The 23,229-nt window shown below is 33.7% G+C and overlaps 1 pseudogene; it reads right to left on the bottom strand.

Annotated features, from left to right (window-relative positions):
* Positions 1-3,448: 3,448 nt before the first annotated feature.
* On the bottom strand, positions 3,449-22,368 carry LOC107610726 (putative Ufm1-specific protease; annotated as a pseudogene).
* Positions 22,369-23,229: the final 861 nt, after the last annotated feature.

The raw sequence follows: 23,229 nt of genomic DNA, 5'->3' as shown, positions 1-23,229 counted from the left end.
GCAAGCTCAGAGCATACTTTTATGGCACTGGACTGAGGAAGAAGGAAATAGCACTAGCTAAGCTTTCAGAGAGAGAAAGAGAATTCAGAACATTTTGAGAGATAGGAAAAGTGGATATATTACAATGTTTCTTGAGATCTGATTACAACTGGGGTGAGCACCTCCTTATATAGAGGCCTCTAGATAGAAGCGAAATCTAAATAAGCCTATCATACAATGCCACCTGGAGGATAAGGATAAGCCTTATCTTTTTTGGCATTTTCTAAGCATGTGACTGAGGTCACTTTATTCTAGCACACTCATAATTATACATAGTGGGAACAATAGTGTTCTAATAAAGAGACGGTTTGAAATAGTCTTCTGGTAGGGTCCCATCACCGTCTGAGAAGGATGAATCAGAAGCTAGATTGACAGCTCTGAAATCCGTATCTGGGTCTTGGAGGTAGAGAAACGGGTCTTCAGTGTTTTCTTCATTTGGATCTTGGGCATCTTGCAGATATGGGTCATATGGGTCTGATTTTGGGCCTTGCAGATATGGTATCACATAAGGTCTCCTTGTGATTTTCTTTTCATCAGTTTGGGTCACTAAAGGTGGGAATTCTTCCTCATAAGATCTGAGGGTGGCGATACATGGGATTGTATTGACTGGCTGAAAAGGATAATCTGCGAAGCTTTTCCTAGACAGTTTCGTCCTCTTGATCATTGGTTTCTTTCTGAGCATTGGAGCTGATTCAGCATCATCAGGAGGCTCAGGTCTTTTATAGGAGCATGGGGCTTGTAACGACTTCTTCTTCTTTTTCTTGTTCCTCCGTCTTCTAGCATAATCTTCATCATCAGTGTCACTCCATTGATTAGCACAGTCACAGTCAGAATCACACATAGAGGGATCAACATCCCAAATGAAGTGGCCATTTACGTGAGAGACGTAAACAGATTTTCCATTCTCATAGAAATGCACTGGTGGATCATTTTGATCATGAGTTGTTTGCACCTGAACAGGAGAGATCATATTGATCCTTCTGAAAGATGATCTTCGCAGTGAAATTTGTTTGGTCATTCCAGGTTTCTGAAAGACAGTCGTCACCGTACGATCACTATTATGAGTAATAGTTGGAGGTGCTGTAGTATGAACATCAACCTGTTCTTTTGGGAAAGCTTTCTCATAATCAGTAATCCATTCCAATGGAATGATAGAAGAAAGTTCTTCAGTAGTGATCATCCTTGGAATATTTACTATTGCAGGTCCTCCAGCACTGTCTGTGAACATGAATAGGGCTTCTCCAGTAGTGTTTGGGAGATTAAGATCAAGAGCATGATCTTGGACTCTGTAGAGGACTTGGTGATGTAAGGTGGCCTGTTCAACATTAGAGTCTTGAATTACTCCTACCAATTGTATTTGGATTTTCAGCCTTTGACTTATCGTAGGATCTGATAATCTCATGGTGAAATTAGGAGCTATAGTAAGAATGACACTTCCATTTGAGAGTGTTGTTACTAATGCTCCGATCAAGGCATGTTGGTATTCTTTGAAAGTAGTATCTAAAAGAGCAACTTTGGCTGTTACCGGAAGAGATCTCCTTCCATGAAGGGTAAGAATGAGCCTGACTGCCCCTAGATGCATATGAGTGTAGCCTTGGTTTTGGTAGTTTTGGATGAGTTCTTGTGGGATTTCTAAGGTTATGTATTGTTCAGCAGTAGTGGCTTTTAAACCACACTGTTGGAGATTAGAGGACTGGATGACTTCTTTGGGAGGAGGAGAAGGGTTTCTATGGATGAGATGGCGAATAGAAGTGAGGGTTGATTTCTTTTGTCTGTGGTATCAGAGCCTCAGGTTGATAAGAGGAAGAAGAAGGTACTACTAGTAAAAGCAAGTAAGAGAGAATCACTAAATATAATCATGAATATCACAGACTCATCAAGCTCTTCTCAGCCTATACATCACTCTACCCCTCTGAGCATAGACCGATTACCCTCCAGTTTAAAGAAAACTCTTGGAAATAAAATTGATCAGTTGGTAGAATTCACTCATGTTCCAGAAGACTCTCGTACCCCGGCCACTGAATACCCTCTCATAAGTAATAATTTTTAATTATTAATTTTATATTAAGATAATTGTATATAAATCTTTGACATTAATAAAAATGCATATAATAACAAGAAAAATCACAGCTCGAATATGAAAAGGTGGCCGCCGGAAAGGAAGCTTTGCAAAAACCCTTTGACCAAAACAATATTCATCAATATTTATGATGAAAATATTTATGATGAAAATAAGACTATAAGAGTATACTTTGAATGACGATATATATGAAGGGAAAAAAAGTAAAATACACACAATCAATTCTCATGAAGTTGAGTTTCATAAGGGAATTGAATGATAACAATATAAAGAGGAAATCACCAAAATAATATCCGAAAAATGTTGACATCACTACAAGAAACATGGTTAAAATTGACGGCAAAATCGACGGTTAAGTTGTCGATAATATTAAAAATTGACGGCAAAATGGACGATAGAGGTGGTCGCTATTAAACATGTCGATTTTTCAAAATTCGAATAAAATCGACGGCTTGTCTAGTCGTCGATAATAATTTAATAAAATCGACATCATTTCTGTCTATAATATGAGTTTGAAAATTTTACCTTCTTACTAAAATTGACAACGTTGCCATCGATGTTATTATATAAAATTGACGCCTTTTTTGTCGATATTTGATTCAATAAAATCGACAATATTGTCGTCAATATTTGATTAAATAAAATCGACATAACTACCGTCGATTTAATTATTTAGATACCGATTAATTCTTTGTCTATATTTTATTTTTTTGTCAATTTTAAATTTAAAAAGCGACAACGCTACCGTCGAGTTTAATAGCTATATTTTTTAATTATTTTTTCTATTTGAAAATTAGTAAACAATTAATGCAAATAAATTTTTAAATATAAAAATAAAATTTATACTAAATATTAGATAATGAATTTACAAACTTATTAAAATAATAAATAATCCTCTAACATAAAGACTTAAGACAAGATAAATTTTCACAGTAGCTCTTTTTTATTAGTCAACTTAATTCTTAACAAAAGCACTAATATATTAAACTACAAAACTTTAAAAGAATCATTATTACAAAAATTAACTATTATAGTTGAAGGATCAAATTCCTCTAAAATAAAAAGGTTAATAAGATGATGAAATAATACTCTAATTATCTTGGAATACCCTTTGCTCGCATCATTTACTTGTCCAAGTAACTCAAATAGATAACAGAGGTAAATCCTATATAATAGACTACAGTCACAGAATGCCAGTTACAAACACCAACCCAAAAGTGAGTCAACTAATTAACTGAACTATCAAATTCCAACCATGAAAAACTACCATTCCATTGCAAGAAAATTGGTACAAACTAGGAACTGTTACCTTCTATAAAAATGATCCTATCAAACCATGTTGGGCCTCTGTGGTAGAAGGAGATTATAAAACTTATCATGCAAGAAGATATTCTTTTCCTTGCTATCAACAGCTTTCTTCTACCCACACCAGCCACCATTAACGATCTTTTTCAGATCATCTGTGCCTGTATAGTATGGATCGAGTATTAAAAACGCGCAATCTCCACTTGCTTCATTGTAATCCACTCCCAAGAGTGTAGATGCAAGTACACCACTACCTGTATTTAGATGCTAGAGGATTAAGAGTAACTCATTCTGAAAATATCAGAGAGCAAAAGACAAATCATTGAAGCAAATATACAACTGAAAAAATATATACTTTGGAATTTAAGCCAATCATTTTGAGAAATATTGTAGATGAATGACAGATGGAAAGTATAAAAGTATATTATTGATTAACCAACCATAATAGGTGTTCCTTGGGTCTCAAAATGCAATGCTAGCTCTCGACATTTTTCTGGAAGCTCAACTCCGGATCTAACGTTGATCACTTTGCATGTGACCTGTTTCAGAAAGAAAACAACCTAGTCAAGTCAAATAATTTATCTAGAACCCAAATAAGTGATTTAGAAAGAGGAAACAAAAAAAAGGTTTGCACTCTGTTCAGATCAAATCAAGTATCTAGATAGCCTTCTTTGCCTAGGGCTCAGCATATGTTGTCCAGTTGGAATAGAAAAATCAAAGGTTAACGTTTAATCAATTAGCGTTTAATTAACCTAAAGGTTAATGTTACCAAATACTGTAATAAGGAGAATACTTGCGCCAAGAAGTTTGTCCAAAACAAAGGTCAACTCCATGGCACCAATCCAATCCCGTGTCCCAACAAAAGAAGAATCTTTATCACCAATCACCACAAGTGACTGCTGTATTTCTCTGAGAAAGGTTGCATCTTTGTCAGTCTGAATCATTCGCACAAGTATGACATGCCAAAATTTTTATGTGATATGAATGAATTTTGGCTGGAATAGTGGATTTATAAAATCTCTTCAATGATATATATTTACTACTACATCAAACCGAAAAAAATAAAGTGCAGTATAATTTTAAACCTGAAGAGAAAATACGGAAATAAGCTAAGATTAAATTACTTCTAAGAAATATTAAAATGAAATGACATATCCCCTAGTAACAAAATCCATCCTTAAGATGAGGCAAACTGAAAATACCTATGAGAAGGAACCTCTATAGATGAGTAGTTTTGGAGTCTGAACCATGAAATGATAGTTTGGAGAGAGCGATAAGCACAACCCCATCCCTATAAAATCAAAGTAAGTGATTTAATTTGTGATACTACAAAGAAATAGAGTTAAGAGCCATTTTGCTTTAATTATATTCATTTTCAAGTAGTGATTTACAACTGCATAAAACCAGATTATCTTTGTCTGATAATTTAAAACCAGTTACTCAGTAATTACAAATGGAGTGTATTTGGTTATGTCATTGCAATAAAGGTCAACATGAAAAAGAAGACATGTAATTTCAAAACTATTGGGAAGCAGAAAGATGGAAATTACCGAATCATTAAAACCATCCTGAAGATAATGAAAGTATTCATAGGAACCTTGAACAAGAGAAACACTTCCCCCAAAAACTGCAAAAACCATAACATTTTTAGATGAGTCAGAGAAAAATTACACTGAGATACAGAGCAAAACAACACTTAACCCCACTGTTTGAAATCCCAACTGTACATCCCTGAGTAAAGTTAAACCTAATATTACGAAAAGAATATTAAGTAAATGACGGCATAAAACAGAGGAAAGTATAGGAGTTATTACTAAAAAATAAACAATGAAAATGCAGATGAAATCATAATTCTCAGTACTTATAAAGAATTACAAAATAAATAAATAAATTAGATCTACTTATTACCCTTTTGTTGAGAGCCAAGACCACCAATTTTCAATTTTGAAAAATCCAAGGCGTTAGCGATTTTCAGAAGGGGTCGATCAAAAGGTAATCCAACCCTTGTGTGTAAGGATCTCCTAATTTCAACTGCAGAGAGCAAAATATTTCATATAACAGAGATGCATGATAAGATCATAATGATAAACAGAAAAAGTCTGGAGATAGAATACATAAATTCTTCTATGAAACTTAACAATAGCAGACAAAATAGCCTTGTGATAGTATTTTCTAAAAGAGACAGGTAAATGTTAAAAGAATTATCCTATCCATGTCAGATTACAGAAGCATACCTTGCTTCATTTCTGTCTCCCCGAAACTCAGTTCATAGAAAACAGTAATTGGATGCAGAACATGAGGAAGAGTGAAGTGATAAGGTTTTATCTGACAATTCAAAAAACTTGTTAGTCAATAAAAAAGAAAAGTATGTATTAAATACACGTGAAAATAAAATTTTGAAGTATAAAAATTAGCAAAATAGATAACTATAAAAAGAAAACCAGAAATTATGTTGACGTATTATCCACAAAAGTAAAATCAATATCAATATTCTTTCATAAATTGCATCTGATATATCCCAGTAGCACAGACAAGCATTTGCAGAAGAAAGATCTGTTTTTTTAATCATATCTTGATCTACTATAACATAATATCTGTTGGAAAATTTTAGACACATTGGTATCTGTTAGCACTTATACATATATATCCAAATATGCAATTACTAATGCTGTCATCACTCATACAAACAACAACAATAACAAAACCTTATCCCACTGGGTAGAAAATCATCACTCATAAATAAATGAGAATCCAGTAACCCATTAATCATTGTCATGACCTTATTTAGAGATCATAAACCATTTCAAAACAATAAAACCAATTTCTAATGAAATCTTATGAAAAGTCAGACAAGCACAATTACACATAATCCTGGTGCAACATATAGGACAAAAAAATGAATATGTACCTCTACATCCATTAACCATAGGAATATGTTCTTGCGAAATGTTTAGACTCAAGGTGGAATGAAAAATCAAGCTGCCTATATGAATGCATTGCCTTACCTGAGGGTGTTGTCCTAAAAGGTTAGGCAACATTGAATTCTGCAATGCATTTAACTGATCAGCTAAACGAGGGATGATTAATCTTGAAACTGCATGCCTCAAGGGGAGCTTCTTAGAAGCATAGCAGAGTACATCTAGTTTAATATCCATAACAAGGAGCCTGGCTTCATCCTGGGCTGAAGGTAATAATTCAACTTCAGTTAAAAAAATACCCAAAAAAAATCATGCTAACATATAGGATATAGGACATCAATTTGACCCTAACTCTTGATTCCTGACCTGGAATGTACTCTGCAACAGGCACAGCAGACGCTGATGATGGCCCTAAGCTGTTAAAGAGAACACTAACTTAGATGGTATCTGTATTCTAAGAAGAAGAAAATATCACAAAATGGATGATTGAAGTCATTTCACAATTCACAATGCGCATGATTCATGGTAGCAGGCCAAAAAAAATAATAATAAATAACCACTAAAAATAAATCATAAATACTATCATATAACATCAGCAACAATTAAACAATTAAAACGAAGAATATCATAATCAACAATTTTACTTGGAGCTAAAGTTTTCATTGTATCTCATAAGTCCTGTGCTCTATAACTTCCATCATCAAATTATTATCAATTAACGCTACTAGCTCACAAACTCCAATTTCCAATCCCTAGATTGCTTCATTACATGGCAATGCAAAAAATATGAATTGATTGAAGTTAATTTCAAAATACAACCCCAGCAGAACATGCAAAGCAAAATTAACACCAATCCAAACGAACACTTAGAGATTAGAAGAAACAAAAATTGAATAAAACTAACCACTCGTATTCTTGAGAGGATAATATACTGGCAACTTGATCGGAAGCTCACAACGAATCAAGCAACCATTCTCCCACACATTTCTCCTAATGTTCTTCTTCAACAACTGAATCAACCTCTTCGAGGCTATTCGATTTTCCACTCTCCGACACGAAAAATTTCAGCTCGCCGGAACCGGCGGCGACTGCTCCGATCACCGGTCGATTATCCCCTTCCTCTTCACCGTATAGAAGCTTCCTCAGTCTACGAGCAGCATGAACTGTCGCTTGAGCGTCGGCGCCGGCTCCGTAAGCAAGCTCTCCAATTACTTCAAAGCCTTTAGGAATCAATGTCCGAAACTCCTTTGTTTACAAATTGCAAAACGCGAGACAGAGAAAACAAATTATAGATTTAAGATTCAATCTAAAACAAAAGAAAACAAATTAAAGTTGCTCAACACAAACAGAATCATTGAAAAAAGTAGTGAATAAGAAAACTTGAGTTTATGCTACAGAATAATTGAAGTGAATCTGCGAAATTAGGGATTAAAGAAACTAGATACTAGGTTCTTCTGTGCTTTTTAAGTTGCTTCAGGATCCAAATTAGATTAATGATTAGTACCAAATTAATCTTTGAAGACCTATTCTGTAGTAATGCTGAAACAAATTTTTTATCCAAAAAATTGATGAAAAATCAATGAAGAGCAAAAGAGAGAGAGAGTAAGTGAGTAACTAATTTTGATTGAGCAGCAACAACAACGGTGCAGAGAGACGAAGCGACGGCAGCAGCGGTGCGACGGCAGCAGCGATGTGACGGAAGCAGTGGAGCGGCGGCGATGGAGAAGGAGGGTTGAAGTATGCGAGGTGAATTCAGGGGTAAAATAAGGGTTGATGAAAATTGAAATGGTGAATTTGGGGAAATGAAGGAAATGCGGGGAGTGAGTGGGGGAAAATTTATTTTATTGATAAAAATCGACAGCATACCCGTCGATTTTAATTTGAAAAAAACGACGTCCTAGGCGTCGATTTTAAACATTAAATATGTACCATCCATTTAATTTTAAAAAGTGATCAAGACCATTTAAATTTATCGACGACAAAATGTGTGGATATTTTAAATAATAAAATAGACGATACGTTTGTCGATTTTAAAATAAAAATATTTTCGTTAATGGATTACAAAAAAATCGACGACTTTGCTGTCAATTTTAATATTTTATTTTTAATTATATTTTTTAATAATATCGACAGCAAGCCGTCGAAAAATATCGACGGGAGAGATAACCGACGATTTTTAGCGTCGAAAAATACACTTTTTTTTTCTTGTAATGCATTCACAAGAATACTCTCAAAAGACAAAAACTATAAAATATCTCTCAAAAATTATTAAATTTAACAAAAATATCAACTGTTAATTAATTACTTTCGTTTTATTAATAGAAAATGCATAACCAATTAACGGATTTCATGATTTGGTAAACTTTTGATAATTTATAAAGTTTAATTTTGATGCACTGACAGTATAAAATATTTTACATCGTTGTATAATTATATCTATTTTTTTGGATATCTATTCACACACTCAATATAAAACATAGTTATTTTTATTGATGTGACATAATGTAATTAGATACACGTATAAAATTATTTTACACTGATATCAAAATTAAATTCAATTTAATAATAAGGTGGAATTATTATTTATTTTAACAACTAGATAATCAAAATTCCCCATTCAATTAAAAACTCTAATTTCAAAAATTCCCAAATTAATTGAATGAAAATCGTAATAGATTTAAGAATGCAGCATAAGTTTGAAAAAGAGACTGAACACATGCAACAAGGATCCCAGAATTCCATCTTTACTTATTTATTATTATTATTATTTTGGTCATGGAGAATTCCATCTTTAATTGAAACTTCATCAACTTTTGCTTCCTATTCATCGTTCTCGTGGCTTTATCCCTAACCTTCTCCTTTCCCTCTTCAGTTCCTTAGACTCGTCGGAAACCTAACCCTCTTCTGTTCCTTAAAATTTATTTTCCTTTGTGGCTTTTAATTTTTTTTTTTTTCGTTTTTGGATTCTCCTTTGTGGCTTTTAATTACAATTGAATTATGACAAAAGAAATTTTAATTTTTGAAAAGTTTGTTTTTGGTCTTGAAAAGTTGAATGTAACATTAGGCCCAATTAAACCGCTTTCGGTCTAACGGCCTAACTAAGAGTAGAATATGGTGATCTTCATATATCCATTAATAACACGTCCAAAAAAAAAAAATATATCCATTAATAAGAAAATGTCAAACTTAAAAACAAAAGTCAAAAGACTTCCATAGAGATATAAAAGAAACAAAAAAAAAAAAAAAAAAAATCCCATAAACAAAAGAATTCATCGTAATGGAAAAAAAATGCAATGTAAGAAGATAATATTCATCATTATAAAGGAAAACTCCTAAATTTGACAAGAACCAAGGTCTTTCCAACATTTTTACTCATTCAAATGCTTTTAGTAAAAATCTTTTTAATTTATAAGCTTATTTTCTCAAATTCTCCGTCCGATAATAATACTAGTAATTTAAATTTACTGTTACAAATAATTCCAGAGTTAAGCCCCACTTTGGTCTCTGAGATTGGCGAGTTGCACTGATTTAGTCATCGAGATCCCAATTGTACTAAATTAGTCCCCCAGATTCGAAAAAGTGCACCACATTAGTCCTTCTCCCAATTTCAGTCACCGGAGCACTAACGCCGTCAGTGACGTGGCCATTTCTTGCCACGCTGGACCCAATGAAACGACGTCGTTTCTAATTTGGCGCTAAACATCCCTTTGAACGACGTCGTTTGTATGTAATGGGAAATAAAACGTTAGGCACCCCTTTTTGTTTCTACTCTTCATCTTCTCCTTCTCCATGAGTGACGCAGAGAAAAAAAAAGCTTCTCTTCCATGAGTGACCCAAAATAGCAATTGGTGGCTGCAAAAGGATTTGTCGAGACCATTGGAACATAACGTTTGCTGTGCAACTATCGGAAGAGTTCGTTTGCCACTTCAGAGATCTTTTGTGTCGTCACTGAGGTTAGTGAGCATCAGAATTTTTTTTTTCAAATTTAATGAAATGCTATGATGGTTGTTGATCATGACTAAGTGTTTTATATATTGTCGGTTCACAAGTTTTAAATCTGATTTTGTGTTAGGATTTTGTTTTGATGTTTTGTGGAATTGTGTTAGGGGGTTTCTTTTTATACTCTGTTCCAATGGTGGAAGCATCAGCACCTTCGCATGAGTGATCATGTGTTTTTAATATTGAATTTTGTGTAAGTTTTGTTCCTTTTTCAACTTGTTGCTGATTTGAGTATGATTCGATTCATATAGATTTTTCTGCATATATTCTGATTGCCACGTAAGCATATATATGTGACGGAAAATTCACTAGAACTGATGTGTACCTTGCAATTTTCTTTGATATTGTGGGGTTTTGGAAAAAGAATTTCTGGGCAAGTTTTTGAGATTTAAGATGCAGCAGTTTAGAATTTTGTATTTCTCTTGAGCTTTACGGGAAAAGTAATTGATGTGGAGTTTGATGGCTTTAGCATTAAGAAGTTTTGAGATTGGTTTGAACACTGTTTTTGATGGTTCTTTTTTTTTTTCTGACCCCTCCGAATTGATAAGGTGAGTTGTTCCTTTTCGAATGTTTCCTTTTGATCCCTACCTGTTTGAGAAGAATATGAACCTCATCATTCGCCGTAAATGATAAGTGTCTTTATTTTTTGGCTGTTTGGTATCTTTTGAGGCACTTGTAAAATCACATCTCATTATCTAAACCCAGTGGATATCTCTTTTCTTGATTTTGAGAAAGTTTGAAGGGCTAAACACATTTGAGTTTTGAACGATGCTTTGGCAGTTACTTTAACTTCATCATGTTTATTTACTAGTTAACAGTGCGGGAATTTATTTTAAATTCAGACTCCTGAGTTATTAAATTAAGTGCAGTTCAGCATTGTCTGTCAAAGGCAGAAAAAGTCGAGTTTAAGATATTCATGGTTTAGCTAAGTAGTACGGCTATTGCATTGAGATGTCTCTTTTTGTATTTTGTTTGCGTCAGAAGAAATAGTTAGTTATATGATCTCTCTTATCTTGTAACATTATAGTTGCTTTGGATTTACCAATCTATTGAAATTCCAATTTGTGTGACGTGTATTAATTTGCACCACCCTCTCCTCCCCACCCTTCTCTGTTTTGACTTCTACTCTGACTACTTTTGTTTTCTACATTGTCTGGCCTTTCAGGTAGTAAAGAAACTGCTCAAGACCAGGTTTCTGTCGGAATGGGCCTGCTAGCTGGGTCAACTGTGCTGCTTCTGACTATAATATGGGGTACCTGCGTAATTGTCGGCAAGTGTGATCTGGTGAATTCAGTTGCATTGGATTCAGTAGACACGCGGAGATACAGTTTAACTGGTATATCTATTGATATTGTTCGATATTTAATTTTTTGTAGTATTAAGAGTTACTGGAGTAAACTTCTCTTTGCTCAGAATATTCCAGTATATCTTTGAAATGACTAACTTAGTAATGAAAGCAAGTACCTTTCTTCCATCATTTTGGATCAAGGATTCATAACGCTTTCAAGTTTCGAAGAACTGGATTTGTGCACTGGCAATTGTTGTTGTTGACATTATAGGCTAGAGTACTTTTGAACTTTGTGAAGGATGCTGGTTGAAACTATAAATATAAAATGCGGTTCATGGTTTTCTTATTTATTTATTATTTCTTCAAAACCATGATGTATGTGCATGTGCAATAATGCTGTTTTGTTGCCAGTCCTGAAGATATAATTCTTTTGGATCCTTGGTCTAATAAGATCTTGATGTGCAGGTTCTGGTGTTAGTACCGACATTTGGACCAGTTACGCAGCAAGGATTATGATTATATCTGTACTTTTGTTTTTGATTCTTCAATTACCACAACTTCTCCATTCATCATCAGGAAGGCACTTGGCTGTTTTGATTGCTCTTATTGTCTCTTTGTTGTTACTAGCTTCTTATTACTTTTAGACAAATAAACCACACCACCTTTTTTCACTGACATTATAATTAGGACACCCAAAGAATGGTTTGTTAGGGTTAGCCTCTGTTGTGGACCACCGGAGAACAGGGCGGCATCCACACCCACACCACTCTGGAACACTCGATGCTCTATTGGTTCCTCTGGAGATCCTTCTGTTTGACCGCATGGAAGTGTGGCTCCCACTTGCACTCATGATCCTAAACCTAGAAAGCTGCACAGCGAGGAAGAAGACGAAAAACTAGGAAAAGTGGATAGAAGAAGAAGAGGAAGAAGTTAGGGCAGAAACTTGGTTATAAAAGGGGACAAGGACTAAATTGGAGCTAATCAAATTTGAGTGCCATGTCATCTAACCGTTGCTAGGTCCAGCGTGACAAGAAATGGCCACGTCACTGATGGCGTTAGTGCTCTGGTGACTGAAATTGGGAGAAAGACTAACATGGTGCATTTTTTTGAATTCGGGAGACTAATTTAGTGCAATTAGGATCTCGAGGACTAAATCAGTATAACTCACTAATCTCAGAGACTAAAGTGAGGCTTAACTCAATAATTCCATTATCATCATTCTGTTGGAGTTGACCGATTAATTAGAAACAGCCAAATTATTGATAATTTGGGAAAAAAATCTTCTTCTTTTTTTTTTCGCCAATTATGTTGTTAACATATAAATGGTGTCTCAATTGCCATTAAATTTATTGACGGTCAGGTCGTCGGTAATAACTAGTTAATTAAATTTATTTTTTAATTTTGAAATAACTTAACAACGTCTTAGTTGATGTTATCATATTTTTATTTTTATTTTTAAATGTAAAATAAGCTTAATAATCAATTAATTAAAATTAATTTTATCAAATACTTTGACTAATATTATATAACTATATGTTATATAAATACTAAAAAAATTGATTAAGTTGTTGTAAGAAAAAAAATTTATTTTGTCATGAATAATTTGATTATTTTGTTATGAGAAGCATTTGATTATTTTGGTACGTAGATGTTTGCTTTCTTTAAAAAAATATATAAAGCAACTTATGTATAAATAATTAAATATACATAAATATGTTGTAGCTGATAATTTGTATTTACAAAATATTTTTTTAAAAAAATTAATTTATTTTTTTCCTCAAAATTTGAACCTTCAAATTTGTAGATATATATATATATATATATATATATATATATATATATATATATATATATATATATATATATAGTTAATTGTCAAATAAATCTCTAAAAAATATGATATTTTTTTAATTCATCTCTAAAATTTTTTTTTAATTAAATTGGTCTATCAAAGATTAAAAATTAATTATATGTGTCATTCAATCATTCCATTAACAATTTTTGTCAACGATTGATATTGTAACTTGTAAAATATTAATTGATTTCATAAACATAGTTAGTTAACGTTCAATTGGACATATTAGGTGTTATGTATACTATTAATTAATATTTCACATAATTAATCGTTGACGAAAATTATTAATAGAGTAACTGAAGGACAAATATGATTAATTTATAATTTTTAAACGACCAATTTAATTAATAAAATATTTCAAAAATAAATTTAAAAAAATTTCATCTTTCAAGAACTAATTTAACTATTAATCATATATAACTATATTAATTCACTTGAGTCTTAACCTAGTTGCTAGCAAATTACCATTCAGGCCAAGTCTATGAATAAAAGATTCAAGTAGTATATAACATTTTAGATTATTCAAGCCTTATTATCATTGAAAATTTTAAAATATATCTTTTTTCTTTAAAAAAATTGTTTTACATTTTGAACAAGTATCTTATTCAATTTGTTATAGTAAAACCTATATATGAATATTAATATTAGAAGAAAAAAAAAACTTTGTATTACATTTAGTAGTCCATATATCTTTATTCACCACATCAATAAGTAGATGTAAAAAATATTTGATCTGACAGTACAACTTTTGTCCACTTCTTTAATTTGTTTGACGCGGCATCTCTTCTTTGTCTTTTTGATACTTTCATGCATTTTCCCAAATGATCACAGTTGAAAGAAAATTTTTCAATGACCCACTACATTTACCCTATTCTCTATTTCTACATCTTTAGCTCCTCTTCCAACAAAAAACTAACACAGTTGATGCATCACCATGATCATGGTCATCACCACTGTCATACCAGCATCTTCCACCGACACTCTTTCAACGAATATTATTCTGTGTCACCACAACAAAAATCATTTTTAATGATAATAGCACAATGATTACTGTATATTTTATTTAATTTATTTATAACAATTATATATTTATTATTATTATTATTATTATTATTATTATTATTATTATTATATATTTTTTATGGCTCTTAAAATTTTTTTTACTGTTAATTATATAGTTATTATTAAAATTTTTTAATGACAAAGCATAAGACGATAAAATTTATTATGAAAAATTAAAAAATAAAAATAAAAATGACAAAATTTTCTACCAATTGATAGGTAATTAACAATGATGATGTCGAGTTAAACAGAGATGTAAGGGAATCCAAACAATGTGATGATCGTGGAGGAGGATTGAGGTCTATGATAAGTTCCAAATGATTAGACATAACACACCAACATGCAAGAAAGGAGAAATGAACTTGACCATAATGGTAGTTGAATTTTTGGTCTCTTTAAGCCCGAGAAAATTCATTCCATCTTCAGCTAGTAAGGATAATTTGACAAAATATAGAGGTCGCATAATGTTATTATTAAAGTGTTGTTGTATTTGGTAAATAAACATAAATGATTTTGAGGTCTAAATGTAATATTAAAACATCTCACCACCATCAGCCAAAAAAGATGTGAGGATGTAGCTAGATTTAATTAAAGTAATCAAGATATAATTATTTAGTTATAGGATCCCCAAAAAAATCAATGCAGTAACAAATAGGAATTTGACTCAACCAGTTACAGAAAAGAAGATTAAAACGGCAGTCATTTCAATAAATTTATTTTCAGCCTCGGGAGACGATGATTTCATAGCAAAATTTTTTCAATTCTTTTGGGAGATAATTAAAGGAGATGTGATACGGGCAGTCAGAAGTTTCTTTCAGGGAGATAAATTATTAAAGGCTTTTAACCATACGCACATGTCTTATTTCTAAAATTCCTAATGTTAGCTCTATGAAACAAATTCGGCCTATTAGTCTTAGTAGTGTATTTTATAAAATCATCTCTAAGATTTTAGTACATATAATGCAATTTGTTATGAACAGACTAATCAGTAACAATCAAAGCGCTTTTGTAAAAAGGAGGTTAATAAGTGACAATGTTCTTATAGCTCATGAGTTCATGCATTCTCTGAAAAATAAGAGTATGAAGAGTGGAATTTAGCTCTGAAGCTGGACATGAGCAAAGCATATGACGGGGTAGAATGGTCTTCGTTTGGAATGTCATGAAGAAGCTGGGTTTCTGTAAAAAATGGTTAGATTGGATTCAGGAATGTGTGATGACAGTTTCTTATTCTGTCACTGTGGATGGTCAACCTCATGGCTATTTTAAGCCATGTAGAGGGCTGCGACAAGGTGACTCTCTCTCTCCCTATCTATTTCTATTTTGTGCAGAGGGACTCTCCCATCTGCTCCACAGAGGAGAATAGAGACAGGATATTTCTGGATTGAGACTCAACCACAGATGCCCTAGAATCAGTCATTTATTTTTTGCAGATGACTCTATCCTATTCAGTCGGGCCTCGGAAGGAGATTGTTAGAACTTACTGAGTATTCTACAAGTATATGAAGAAGTCAGTGAATAGGTGATTAACTTAGATAAATCTTCAGTCTTTTTCAGCAACAACACTCCAATTCGGACTCGTGACCGGTTAGCAGAGATATTACAAGTTTCTCATGTCGGTAATCAGAACAAATACCTTGGCTTGCCTTCGGTTGTTTAGAGATCGAAAAGAGCAGCATTTAATTACATTAGAGACAAGGTAAATAAAAAACTACAACACTGGAAGAGAGCTCTCTTGTCTCCGAGTGGCAGAGAGGTTTTGATCAAGGCATTAGCCACAATGGTTCTATTGTACACTTTGAGTTGTTTCAAACTAACAGACACTCTAATGGAAGATATACAGTGTTCCATGCTCAATTTTTTGTGGGGCCAGAAAAGGGACGAAAGAAGAATACATTGGATTGGTTGGAAAATTACATGCAGACCGCAGGCTCAAGGAGGACTAAATTTCAAAGATTTAAAGGCCTTCAACCTTGCAATGTTAGCAAAGCAAGGGTGGAGACTTTTAAAGCGTTCAAACTCCCTGATATCAAAGGTGTATAAAAGTAAATACTACAAATACACTGATTTTCTAAGAGCAGAAGCAGGGAACAACCCATCATGGGGTTAGAAAAGTGTATTAGAAGGAAGAAAAGTCTTAGAAATAGGCCTACTGTGAAAAATTAGAAGAGGTATCTCAGTAAGGATCAGAAAAGATTCTTGGGTCAAGGATTTCACTACAATTACTCTTAATTCTAATGTAAGACCAGAACCAATACCAATTTGGGTTTTAGACCTCATATTACCAAACAGACAATGGAATCAAAGTAAAATCAGAGAATGGTTCAGTCCAGAAATTTCTCAAGCAATTATACAGACCAATATACACAATGGAAAAGATATTGTTACCTGGATGAAGGAAAAGAATGGCTACTACTCTGTATCCTCAGGTTACCATATAGCTTTTCAATTCAATTATCCTCCAATTGATTTTCTACCTGAATAGTGTAAAACCAAGAAGCTATGGTCAGAAATCTGGAATTTAAAGAGTCAACCAAAGACAAAAAATTTTATGTGGAAAGCCTTCCATGAAGGATTACCTGTGAAAGTGAAGCTCTACTCAAAAATCCCTTCAATCAGTCCAATTTGTCTTCGGTACAATGAGCAAGAAGAAACGGTGGTACATTGTTTATGGATGTGCCCGGACTCGAAGGAAGCATGGAGACTAGCTAGACTTCCATCACCGACTCGCGAAGTAGAAAACTAGAAATGGTGGCTTGAATTTCATAACAGGATCGCAGGAGGCAGTAACACGGTGGAGAAGCAGGAATTAGCAGTGAATCTTACCTGGCAGAACTGGAAAGCTAGGAATGAGTTGATATTCGAGTAGCGAAGGAAGACTCCATGGATATGTCTCGAAGAAGCTCGAAGAACAACAAGTGAGAGACCAAGAAAATGTTAAATCCCTAAAATTGAGTAACCTGTAATAGCACAGGTTTGTCTTTTAGTGGAACTTTTCCTTTTCTCCTCTTTTGTGTGTAGTCCAATTGGACCTTTCTCTTTCTTAATGAAAATTAACTACCATTGAGGAAAAAAAACTTTCTCCCCCTTCTGTCCTAAAACTCTATCCTAAAAAAAGTAAGCCCGTCATAAACCTTAAACAATTCATTATATTAGAGAACATTCTCTAATATATCTGCGGAAACTACAAAAAAATGAACTAAAAATAAATCTTAAAAAAATCACAGTCTTGCTAAAAAGACAACTTATTAAAAGAGTAATTACCCAAATTAGTCCTTGAGGATTTTAAAAGCGGACACTTTAATCCCCAAAGAAAATTAATACCAAAAACACCCCCAAAGATTTTCTCCGGCGGACAATTCAGTCCCTGGCTTGATTTCTCCATTTGTGACCGACGGAAAATGATGAAGTAGCACGTCTAAAGGCCATGTGGACTGCTACGTGTCAGGTGACGCGGCTGGACAAATTAGTCCCTATCCTCGTCAGCAGAACAGTGTCGTTTTTCGCGTTTGAGAGGAATATAAAATGTCTCTCTTCACTTCATATGAAGAACCCCCACCTTTGTTTAGTTTTTTACAGAGAAAACCATACCTTGTTGGAGTGTTCATCTTCTACATCATCTCCCACCTCATCTCCCACATCATTCTCGTTAGCAGAACGGCGTTGTTTGTTGGTGCATAATTTCTAACCACAAACTAACCGGCAAGTACACCGGATCGTACCAAGTAATACCTCAGGTGAGTGAGGATCGATCCCACGAGGATTGAAGGACTAAGCAACAATGGTTAAGTGATTTACTTAGTTATACAAACAGAAAATAGTGTTTGAGAGTTCAAAAAGCATTAAACAGAAGATAGGCAAATAAATAAGTTGGGAATAAAATATGGAGAAGGCAGTTAAGGCTTCAGAGTTATCTATTTTTCGGATTGACTTTTCTTACTAACTATTTTAATCATGCGAGATTTAATTCATGGAAAACTATATGTGACTAGACCCTAATTCCTTAGACCTTTCTAGTCTCCTCTAAAATTCATCAACCGCCAATTCCTTGGTCAATTAATTCCAATTAGGGGGTGAAGTTTAATTCTAGTTTATATGCCACAAAAATCCAAATTATCCAAATATAAGAGGATTATATATCACGTATCCCGTTAAGTCCAGATAATTAGAATTTAGGAGAAATTATTTTCAAGCTGTTGTTCAAGTAAATAGCTTTTCCAAGTTATACAAGAACTCAATTAGAAAGAGGGTCATACTTCCGTTCCACCCAAATTCATAAAATAAAGAACGAAAAAAATTCTTGAAATATAAATCAGTACATGAATTAAAATAGAAAAATAATAGTATCAATCCATACAATAGACAGAACTCATAACCTTAACAATGGAGGTTTAGTTACTCATGGTTCAGAGAGAAAAACTAGGATTGTAAATTGGGCTGAGGTGAAATCAAAAGTTTACTCCCTGGAATCCCCTCAGGGAGGTTTTTTTTATATCTAATCCTAATAAATTTAAAATCTAATTTTTAAAACTAAAATAATATCTTTTCCTAAAATTAAGATTTAAATTTAAATCAGAATTAATTAAATAATCAGCAAGTCTTCAATTGATGGATGGAGACCACTTGTTTCGTCCATTCTGTAGCTTCTAATCTGTGTTTTCTGGGCTGAAAACTGGGTCAAAACAGCCCAGAAATCGCCCCCAGCATTTTCTGCACGTGGCGCATGTCATGCGTACGCGTCAGGTACGCGCACGCGTCGATGTGCAACTTCGCTTTTCACGCGTACCCGTCAGGTACGCGCTCGCGTCGCCATGGAAAACTCCAAATCACGCGCACGCATCAGGTACGCGCATGCGTCGCTCCTCGCTATCATCTCCTTTAATTCTTGTGCTACAGAAACTCCATCAAATCTAGCTGAATACTACCTAAAATAAACAGAATTGAACAAGACTCAAAGTAGCATCCATAGTGGCTAAAAGATAATTAATTCTTGATTAAACTCAATGAATTGAATGCAAATTCACTAGGAAAAGATAGGAAAGATGCTCACACATCATTTGTAACTGTGGTCCCCCTCATATTTCTTCTCTACAAATCAAAAACCTACCGTGGCACCCTCCTCGTATTTTAAAATTGAGCGTGTCTGAGTGGCAAGTAGTACAGGAGGCTCAGCCGCTTCTAGCTGTTGCGGAGGGAGGTTTGTCCATGAGGGCGGTGAGAATATGAGTTTAAGTAAGGGATAACACCTGAAATGCTTATGTGGTCTCTATGCAATTATCTCCAAACCCGGCACCGTCGAGAATCCAGGAAGGTTGTTCTTCGGGTGTCCAAGGTATAAGGTAATTACCAATTTTGTTGTTGGACTCAAATCATTTGGATTTAGAATCTTGTTAACACATTGAAGGTTTGGACGTTGTAGGAAAAACTACCCTACTACAAATTCTTTGTATGGATTGACATGGTTTTTGACCTCAATGGAAAGAATGTTGGGTTGAAAGAAGTTGCTATTGCTGATGACTTGGTGGGTGGTTTCCGAGAGACTTTGTTGGAGCTACAAGACAGGATGGGTGCGTTAGAGAACAATCAAAATACAGTAGTAAAGAAAGACTGGAAAAATATTTGCTTTAATCTATATTTATCGGCTGGGTTTATTGTGTTAATTTATGTATTTGTGTTTAATTGCTCTGCAAAAGCTTAAATTTGTATGTTTATTCTGAATTTATGAATTAAATCAACGTATTATGCATATTATGTATTTTTTTGGTGAATTTTGAGGGCATTTGTGTTGAATTTCATAGGAGTAGCTGCATTATTATGTTCAGAAATAAATATAAATCAAAAGAGTATTTTCAAATTAGCTATCACAATTAACTAATTAATGAACGAACACATGAATTAAGGAAAGACACCCTGGAGTACCATAATTAAAAACATACTTAGTCACATACATTCAACTGCACAAATCCATGAAAAATAACAACATAACAATAGAAAAGACATATACCAATTTCATGGAAGGCATTAGCATGACTATGACACTGAATATTCAATTTTTATCCTAAATTCGAAGTTCATCCAAGAAAAAAACAGCCATGGTGCTATTTCTTAGCACAAAAGACTAGAGTTTTATCCTAAATTTCGAAATTCATCCAAAAAGAGAACAAGCATAGAGTTGTTTCTCAGCACAAAAGACTATAATTTTCTCCTAAATGTTAAAGTTCATCCAAAAAGAAAACAAGCATGGAGCAATTTCTCATCACTTCTTTCCGGGAGCTTTGAATCCTGGATTTGGGATGAATTGAAACATCCTTGACGATGTACCCTTACTAGTAGCTGCCATTGTTTCTGTCGAGACCCCATCACTGCTTCTAGGAGGTGAGATAGGTGGTGGAGTGCATGACTGCACTGGCACTGGTGGAGGATGATGTGGTCTAATAATAGGCTGCTTAGGTCTTGCATGAGGTGGAACATTGGATCCCAATGCAGAATTCTATAAATTATAGAAATCAAAAAAATATAATTATTGTATACTCTACTAAAATAAAGACATAACAGTATAAATTATAGAAACAAAAAATATATCTATTGCAATAAATCACTACATTTGGAACTGAGTTGATATTATGTATAATATTATTTATGAATGACTATGTGCACCTTATTAGAGATTCAATTTTTAAACAAAATAATGGTAAAAAAATGATTTCAACATGAACAGGATAGTAATTCGATAAAATTAGCTTCAAGAAAAACTGTTCTTCAAATTCAAGTATTATGATTCTAACTCTATATAACTACAAGCATCATGACCCATTCTAGCAGTTTCTTATCATGTCTAATTCAAACAACGAAATGAATTAAAATAAACACGAATCAGTCCTCAAGAAAAATAAAAATAATCATATAAGTCCCTAGAGAAATTTAAATAATCCTATTCAGTCCCTTCAATCAGTTTGGTCCATGTTATACCTAAGGTTGCGATGCTGATTGTGAAACATGGATCTCATCTGCCCCAATATTGGAGGATACAGAACTAGTTCCAGCACCACGTCCTCTATTCCTCCTAGATGTAGTAGCAGGCCTTCTCTTTGGAGATGGAGGGCCTTTACAAGTTTTTTGATTATGGTCAGTCTCGCCACATTTGCTACAATGCAACTCGAAATCTCTTTTCAGAAGGGTCCTTATTGGAACATCCTTTTCAGAAGGGTCCTTTCTTCTTCTATTCACTGGCCTTCCAACAGGCCTCTTCAGCTTAGGTAGGACTGGGTTTAATATGTCTGTCTTGTCCCAATACTCTTCAGAATTGACTGACTGGATGCAGTACTGGTATGTTGCTCTAGCTGTCCCAATTTTTAAAAGTGGATGTACATATGGCTCAGCTCTATCACCTCTTCTTGCAATTGCAGCTAGTGCATGAACATAAAGAAGACCTAAAGATAATACATATTTAGTAACAACTCCAATTAAGTTCAATATACATATGTTGAAGTAAATAAAAATTGAAATAATGCACCTGTCAACTGCCAAGCATTACAAGTGCACTTGTTATTGCCTAAGTGAACAGAAAGTTTTTTTGACCCGTGTTGGACCTCAAAACCATCCTCTCATCATCCCCAACCCATACTGGATGCCAATACCTAACCCCTTTTATAATGTCGTCAAGTCTCTTTTGCTGTACAAGGGCTAATTCAGTGCCAACATATGTCTCCAAAACTTGTTTATACTTTGTCATTCTTCGCATAATGTAGCACCTCAACTCTTCACACATTGTAAGGATAGGTTTGCCTCTATAGTTAACTATTTTTGCATTCCACACCTCACACATATTGTTCGTCAAGTTATCACACTTTGGCCCGTGACTGAATTGTGATTTGGTCCAACATGCAGGCTCAAATCTAGATAAGTAGTTCTATGCATCTTCATTCACCCTCCGAAGCTTCTGCATACTTTTCTCAAATTCTGTGAAAGTAGTACACTTGGCACACTCCTAGACAATGTTCTTCACCTGCTTATCTTTGAATTGGTTGGTAAAATTTTTTCATATGTGTCTAACACAATTTCTGTGATGCGCATGTAGCATCACTTCCTTTAATGCAAGTAGAAGACCCTAATTACAATAAGAAATGAAACTATATAACAAATTATAAAGTACAAAGGATGGTTATATAATAGTGATTGGTTCTCATCAAGATTATACTATTGAAAAAAATCAACTAATCATAACACTTGCCAAAGCATGTTAAGGTAATATAAATCAAACATTATTTTAGCAAGTCAACTGTGTATACAAGAAATTAAAAGATGAGTTACAAACTTTAACTTAATCAAAAGAATAATGTGGAACCTTAAAGAAAAGTAAAATTGAATAAGAATTGACAATAAACAATCTTGTAAACTGTGTATATTTGTTATAAGTTGCTTTAGATATTTAGGAATCTAAACCACTAATTATAGCTATAAATTGATGGTACTTCTATGCTTGTTAATACAAGTTCTATGAATGAAAAATTCTGAATTAGTATACTAAATATGACTAGATCCATTCACCTTATTCTATTTTTGCTTATAATTATATGAGTCTTGAACATGATTACAATTATTCCGCTGAAAATTAAGAAAACATTTTTCCAGAGTTCTGTAAAGAAAATAAGCTTTAAAGTAGTGTATTCTCTTTGTTTAATAAAAA

The sequence above is a fragment of the Arachis ipaensis genome, chromosome B8, assembly GCF_059453495.1.
Source record: "Arachis ipaensis isolate K30076 ecotype BB chromosome B8, ASM5945349v1, whole genome shotgun sequence".
NCBI classification, from domain to species: Eukaryota; Viridiplantae; Streptophyta; class Magnoliopsida; order Fabales; family Fabaceae; genus Arachis; species Arachis ipaensis.
The sequence above is the reverse complement of the archived record's forward strand: the minus strand, read 5'-3'. Positions and strand labels throughout refer to the sequence as shown.